We start from the raw sequence: 8245 nt of genomic DNA on the forward strand, positions 1-8245 counted from the left end.
TAATTAGACCACTGAAGAACCGCCATACTGGTACAAATGACCTAGTAATTTGTGTCACCATCTCCCGGTCTATTATATCTCATTTCTGTTTATAGTGTGCATAAAATTATATTTTTATGATTGGTAATAATTAATCAAATCATAAGTGTCATCATTTACCAGTAAAGCGTGTAAATAAAGTGCTCATATTGTGGGACAGTAGAGGGTCCACTGCATCTCGTGAATCCACTAATATAATTAAAGTATAGATGAAAGAACTTTCTTATAAAATACAAGAGTTATTTTCAATTATATCTCTTATCTTATCATCCATTAATAGAAACAGAAAAAAAGATTTAAAAGTAAGCGTGTGAAAATTTCATAGAATATAACTAATAACCATGTATTGTCATTTATTATTTTATTATAATTCGATCATGCTAAATCAACAGTACGAAGTCATTGTGATTAAAAGAAAAATATTTTAAGAATATTTTTTACTCAAACGGAATTTAGAATGTGAGAAAGTGTAAAATTACTGTATGCAAAGTAAATTCTTTAATACATTATTGACGTTAACATCTTACTCAACGCCCAACTTGTGCTTAATTCACTAAAACATTCTGTATTGTATCAAATTACAGACTATTAAAATAATCTAAATACATATCTTTATTGATTTGTATTTATTATCACTTTTAACAATGGTATTCACGGTGATATAGATACAATATAATATGTATTCTAAAATGTTTAGAATAGCATGCTTGCGAATAAGAGAATTACTATCGAAAATGTCTTTTGGAAATTGGTTAGTGTTTATAATATAAGAAGTTTTGCCATTAAATGTTTCTTTATCGCATTGTGTATAACATATACCTATCGCATTGTGTATAACATATACCTATCGCATTGTTTATAACATAACCTCTTCTAATAACAAATATCTGAATTATTCAATGTTTTGACGATAGCTTTTAGTAACTTCAATTCATTCAATTTCATTAATTTATTCATTTTGTTATTTTACAAATAATAATAAATGAAACATCATGCAGAGGTAACACGACAAAGCACAAAAAAATACATGTTTTGTTATTTTTTACATAATGCTGAGCTTAAAAAGCTTTAATTTTGGCACGTTTGGTGTCATCCAGAAAATGTCAATTACACCCATTTTAAAATGACTTATTTGTATTAAAAAAGGAAGTACAAGTAAGAAATATGCGTCATAACAAATTATTTACTAATGTCTAAGGTTAAAACTATAAAAAAACAGTAATTTACTGTGTGCAGTTTTAATGAAATAAACTTTATGTGCGCAATTACAGTAAATAGCAAATCAATCATATATGTGAGTTAACCATTGTATCGCTTGCATTTGTATGAATATTATGCTATGAAGTACAAGAATTCATTTTATGACCATAATTTATTAATGATTTTCCTTATTTGACTATTTTTTATTTATTTTATTTATACATATGTTCATACAAAAAGACAAAAAATATTAAGTTTAATACAAATTATACGTTAATTATAACATTATGTTCGTTGTGACATTTGTAATATATTATTGTAATTCGTTTTTCATTATTTAAAAGGATAGAGTCTACAATAGATAAGATATGAAAAAAAAACGTTGGTTTATATCAAGCCTACATTCAAAACATTGCAGGAAGCAATGCATTGATTGCTTCACGTAGCACGCATAGAAACAGTATCTATACAAAGCGAAATGAAAATATAAAGACATTCACATGCATTTTAATAAATTTTCGTACCGTGAATAATGCGATTTTAGAGTTCCGTATCTCATAAGTCATAACGTAGATGCCCCCTTATCGGTTCACTATGTTGTCCGTCTGTCTGTCTAAACTTTTTTTCTTAGGAACGCGTGGAGATATGCAAATTAAATTTATATCATAATCGTGGTACATATAAAATCTATGTCACTCAGTGGCGTAGCTAGAGGGACAAGGGCCCTGGTGCATAGGGAAAGAATCGGGCCCCACCTCCCCTCTTTCCACCTTCCTCCCCTCTTTCAAAGCTGAGGTTAGAGGGCCCCCTGAGCTCCGTCGCCCTGGTGCACTGCACCACCTGACCCTATGATAGCCACGCCACTGATGTCACTCAGTGAAGATGCAGCATTTCTAATGGTGAAAGAATTATCGAAATCGGTCCAGTGTTTTTTGTGTTAAAACGTTACAAACAAACAAACAAAAACACAAAAGCTTCCTCTTTATAACATTAGTGTAGAATATAGAAATTATCAGTCTATACACTATCAGACACTATATCAGACATACAGTAGATTTTATTTCATACTCGAATTTAAAAATCCCTCCACGAACAGCAATGATACGTAATAATATCATATCGTCGATTGGCAATGCAATGTCACATCGCAATACGTACAGCGTACCACATGTGAGAGCTGGAATCGAGTTTCAACAAAAATCGACCATCAGTATATTACTAGCTGCGCCCCGCGGTTTCACCCGCATAAGTCCGTATCTCGTAGGAATATCGGGATAAAAAGTTGCCTATATTCCAGTTGTCCAGCTATCTACATACCAAATTAAATTGCAACCAGTTCAGTATTTTTTGCGTGAAAGAGCAACAAACATACACACAACCTTACAAACTTTCGCATTTATAATATTAAGTAGGATTAGTAGGAAGACCACGGAACTAACACTTTTAACAAACGTTCTTTTAAGAAAGGAAAAAAGAAATCACAACACAACACGCATAAGGCTTCTGTATCCCAAGTGATTAATCGGGACCAGACTGCATCTCATCAATCGTGATAGACAGTTAAAATTATCAGAAATAATTTTTATTACCGTAATAACAACAATTTAAAGAATCTAGGTCATAAATTGATGGGTTGTTATGCCATTAACGGACAACTGACCTGGTGCTTGAAGGTAATTGATCACCAGCGCCATGAACATTCGAAAAGGTAGTGCTTCTGCGAATGCGCTGTCCGCTTTTAATTGGGAAGGTATAAGGAAAAGATTATAGACTGCAAAGAATAGGCTGAGAAGTGTGAGAAAAACCAAACGGGCCTCCGGCTCCCCCACTCACCGTTTGAAACACAGCACCTTAGTATTTTCTTGTATTTGATTTTACGTGAGTATTATACATTTTGAAATTAAAAACTTTTTAACAGATTTTAAACGCGATTTATTCATTATATTATCAACCCGACGTTTCGAACACTTTACAGCGAGCGTGGTCACGGGAAGTCAGTCTCCCTATATAATGAATAAATATAATAAATATAATTAATAAATCGCGTTTAAAATAATTCAAAAATGTTTCATTTCTAAACACAGTACCTTGCTACTATTTCACGCCGATGTTATATATAATGGTACGGAACCCTTCGTGCGCGAGTCCGACTCGCACTAAGCCGGTTTTGTTTACACTTAAAAGGGGCAATCATTTATATAACTAAGTATTACAATATTATGTATCAACATACTTAAATCTTGCAAAGATTTTAAGTGGATAGATAATTACGTTATGTGAAATAGTTGTATCCACTTTGGCAGTATTTTCAATGGCAAATAACCGATAACTATAACAAGCGGTTCCACCCCGGCTTCACCTGTGCACGTTTTTTATCTCCATGAGAACCTTCCGCCTAAACAAACACTTTGAAATAATCTTTGCCGAGTTGGTGGAGCCGTTTACGAGTTTTGCGCTTACAACAAATTTGCCAATACATTTTTATTTATATATGTACGTGGTATATTTACATGGGTTATTTTAATATTTGCAATATTACTTTGTTATGCTTAATACATAAATAAGTTGATTTTTTGTCTTACTAGCAATCCACCCTGGCTGCATCTGTGGTATGTATATTATCTTGTATATAAAATTCTCGTGTCACAATGTTAGTCTCTATACTCCTCCGAAACGGCTTGACCGATTCCTCTGAAATTTGGTAAGCATATTGGGTAGGTCTGAGAATCGGCTAACATCTATTTTTCATACCACTAAACGATAAGAGTAAGGCAGAACAGCGTTTGCCGGGTGCAGCTAGTAATGTATAGCCTTCTATCACTCAGTGATCATATTATATCCAAAGGTATTTATGAAATTAGTTCACAAGTTACATAATGATTTCAACAATTAAACACTCTTTAACTTCATATGATTAGTAGGCAAATGCAGTAAATACAAACAATAAAAATTGGATAAGTACATAGTATATACCTACTTGTTTCTATAAAGCAATTATATTTATTACGAATTTAGAAATTAAAGTCTTTTTAACTTTTTAACGAGAGCGTGTTCGCTGTAGTGTTCGAAATATTAGGTTAATGATGTAATGAATAAATCGCGTTTAAAATCCGTTAAAAAGTTTTTAATTTCTAAATATATAAGAATTACATCAACAATCAGGTAAAAGCTTTAATCACATAATGGTTTACGCAACTGTAACTGTACTTGTGGTCTTTCGCACTTTAAATATTAATCTTATTTGCTTTCCTATAGTCTAATCAATCTCTGATCCGAATTTTAGAGAAATTCCTTTAGTCTTATAGACGTGAAAGCGTAGCAGATAGGCGAAGAAGATAAAATTATAACTACGAAACGCTGCCTGTTTGGCGGAGTTTCCCACTCATAATTTTAGTTATCTATTTTTTATGTCAAGAATAAACTATTAAACTATGGTAAGCGATTACCATCGCCCATGATTATTCGCAGAATTAGTACCTCTGCGAGTGTTGGGAAAGGTTTGCGGTCTTGACGGTTTCCTTCCTAGTCAGAAAACAGAAACGGGACTCCGGCCCCCACTCACCGTAAGAAACACAATAGCATGCTATTCTCTCCGGTTTTCTGTGGGGGGTGTGGTACTTCTCCGATGCGAGCTGGCCCAATTCGTGCCGAAGCATGCTCGACTCCCTTTTATCGCGCTTTTTATAAACTTCACCTGTGTGTTTGTATGAAACTATTTTCTCTAATTTCTTACGTATACTGTGCATAAGACCAAATGAGAATTTATTTAATTTTATCATTAAAGAGTGGTTTTTAGTTTTCTTTAAACTATATTTAGAAACTACTTGACCGCTCCTTGGTATAGTGGTTAATAACACGTGAGCGTAGAACTGAGGTGTCCTGGGTTCGAATCCTGGTGGACACGCACAAAAATAAATGTCTTGGTCTTGCAGGACACAGAAGACTGATCACCTACTTGTCCAAAAAGAATATCGATCAGTGAAACAAATGAATATCATCTGCCCCATACCCCACTGGGGGACACGGGACTTTTTTTTAAAACACTGCGTCATTTCAAGTAAGTCAACAAGTCTTCAACGAATCTTATATAGGATAAAAAAATCGTATAGATATAGGAAAATCTCTCTGTATTCTAACGAAAAAATACCTAATGAACGATGCGTTGAAGTAGAAAGAAATTGCTACGAATCGACAGCTGCTTTAAAGATCGTAGGGGGGTGAGTTTATAAATATAAGCATTATATTTTTCTTTGTTTACATACATACATACTTAAACTAATTAAATTAATATTTTGGGCAACATTCCCACTATAAAAAGAAAAAAATTACAAAACGAGTAATTTCTTTTGAATTGAGTTTGTTAACAACTTACTCATTGAAATCTCTCTCTCAAAACGTAATTATTCAATTGCGTTATATCCCATACACAATTGTAAGTAATCGATATATATTTCAATCAAAAATCTCACGTAATGCATGTCATGCGATGATCTGGTTTCTCGTTGCGTGTTTAAATTAATCCCGTGGCCCTTCGAAACAACATATTAAATCCTATTAATATTATAAATGCGAAAGTTTGTATGGATGTATGGATGTTTGGATGTTTGTTACTCTTTCACGCAAAAACTACTGAACCGATTGCAATGAAATTTGGTAAGCAGATAGCTGGACAACTGGAATAACATATAGGCAACTTTTTATCCCGATATTCCTACGGGATACGGACTTACACGGGTGAAACCGCGGGGCGCAGCTAGTCTGTATATAATAGTTACGAGAAAGTCAAGATCTTCCGGGTACAAGAACATATATTGTGGTTAAGGCTTTCACCTCAAAATGTTTTCTTGACGCATTATGTCATATTTTAAGTTTCGTGTTACATCAAGATTGTTTGACTTGGAGAGCACTGGCCTGGATACGTAATGATGGTAGTTAAAATTATATCCGTTTCTTTAAGGCAGTTAGTTATAATAAAAACTTATTAAAATTCTATAAAAAATAATAACTAATAAACAAATTAAAATTGGTACTTACTGTAAATAAAACGTAATGAATATCACAAACAACTTTACATTTCTTTGTAACTAAAACTTTTTAGTCATTTGCGCGTTTGAAAAAAAAAATTCTCCCGCACTAATTCAAACTGAGAATTTTCATGGAATCACTAGTCTATGAAATTTCAAAATTCGAACGCGAGAAAGTGTTAACGGTCGATTTCTCTGTCGTCGTAACATCGACTGCGCATGAGTCGGTCACAGGTTGCAACACCCTACTGCGTCTGCGCCATTATATTATGTATAATGCATAGAGATGATTATGTATTGTTTTCATTAGAGAAAAACCTACAAGATCTAGTCAGACTTGTCTATGACAAAAAATTCTGTTCATTGGCATCAGTTATTATTAATTATTACATTGTGAGATATCTATTTAGCGTGTTTTCTGTCATTCAGGCAATACATAAGAATATTCAAACAAAGAATTAAAATATCAAAATAATTATTAAACTTCGTTAACCATTTACGATTAAATTGCAATTTAAAACAGCCGACCTCTTTTTTAGATAGTGTGTTTTACAACCCTTTCATTTGATTCTCAACCTGAGTAGGTAGTTGTGAAAAAATATTTTCTCTTGCATTTTGAGGTGGCCGCCATGCCACTATTTACCCATTTTCAAACGTTACAAAGAAACTCCGAACTGGCTTTCAAACGAAAAAAATCTATCAAAGCTGGCCTATCCGATTGCGAGCTACAATGCAAGACATATACACAGACAGACAGCGAAATATAACACGTATAAAAATATAACACAATATAAAATATAACACATCTTAGAAAGTTGTAAACGTATTTTTAACGACATAAAGCTCGAGATTTTTTTTGAATATTGTTTTTAATCATGTTATATACTCAACACTCAAGTAAAGGTACGACAGAAAACATTTAAAAGATATCTCTTATTAAATACGTCACTAAACCTTTTAACCGCTGCACCAATTGGTCATCTTGCTAAATAATAATTTAAAGAATGCATATATGTATTGTTATTATTAGAAAGAAAGAATAAAATATGTAAATATCATCATCATCAGACCATATATGTTCCCACTGCTGGGACACTGGCCTGTTATAATGGTTTAGGCCATAATCCTCCACGCTGTCCAAGTGCGGGTTGGCAGATGTCACATGTCGTCGAACTTTTGATTCTTGGACATGCCGGTTTCCTCACAATGTTTTCCTTCACCGTTTAAGCAGTGGTGATGTTACACATGCGCAGATAAATTGAAAAATCAATTTATTTCCTACACGCTCGCCTGGTCTCGAACCCCGACTTGTCGATTTTAATTCCGAGGTCCTCACCACTGAGCAACCGCTGCTTTTGAATACATATACGTCTTGTTATTATTCGAAAGAAAGAAAAAAAATATGTATGTAGTCAAACTGTAGTACGTGAAGATGGTTTGATATCTTTTATCCTGTAATCGCATCCTGCTCGTTTCATATTGCAGTGAATTTTAGCGAAACATCCGCTACTCGGTGATACTTATCTGTATTTATATTACGCTTATCATCATTGTCATAATTCTATTATCCCACTGCAGAGACAGCCTCAAGATTATTCCTGAAAAACCCACAAGCGTTTTGGCCATTTGGTTGGCCAAACAATCCACTACACCGGTCAGGTATATTTTTTTTTTATGTTATTGCATGCAACTGAGCTGGTGGTTCGCCTGATGGTAAACGATCACCACCGCCCATGAACATTCGCAGATGCTTAGACCTCTGAGAATGCGCTGCCCGCTTTTAAGGGATGAGGGATAAGGAAAGGATTGATGAATGGAAAGAAGGAATGGACTGGAAAGGGCTAGGAGAAGAAAATAGGCCTCCGGCTCCGCCACTCACCGTACGAAACACAATAGCAAACTATTATTTCACGCCGGTCTTCTGTGGGGGTGTGGTACTTCCCCGGTGAGAGCTGGCCCAATTCGTGCCGAAGCGTGCTCGA

The 8245-nt window shown here is 34.2% G+C and overlaps 1 protein-coding gene across 1 annotated transcript in view; it reads right to left on the bottom strand.

The window, feature by feature from the left end:
• The window catches only part of LOC119837654 (facilitated trehalose transporter Tret1-like), an 18983-nt gene extending 12480 nt beyond the window's left edge, over nt 1–6503 (bottom strand). The window contains exon 1 of the mRNA XM_038363370.1: nt 6274–6503. The gene's annotated coding sequence lies outside the window, so the exon portion shown is untranslated. The remainder of the gene's footprint in view (nt 1–6273) is intronic.
• Nucleotides 6504–8245: the final 1742 nt, after the last annotated feature.

Source organism: Zerene cesonia, chromosome 28 (genome assembly GCF_012273895.1).
Source record: "Zerene cesonia ecotype Mississippi chromosome 28, Zerene_cesonia_1.1, whole genome shotgun sequence".
Lineage (NCBI taxonomy): Eukaryota > Metazoa > Arthropoda > Insecta > Lepidoptera > Pieridae > Zerene > Zerene cesonia.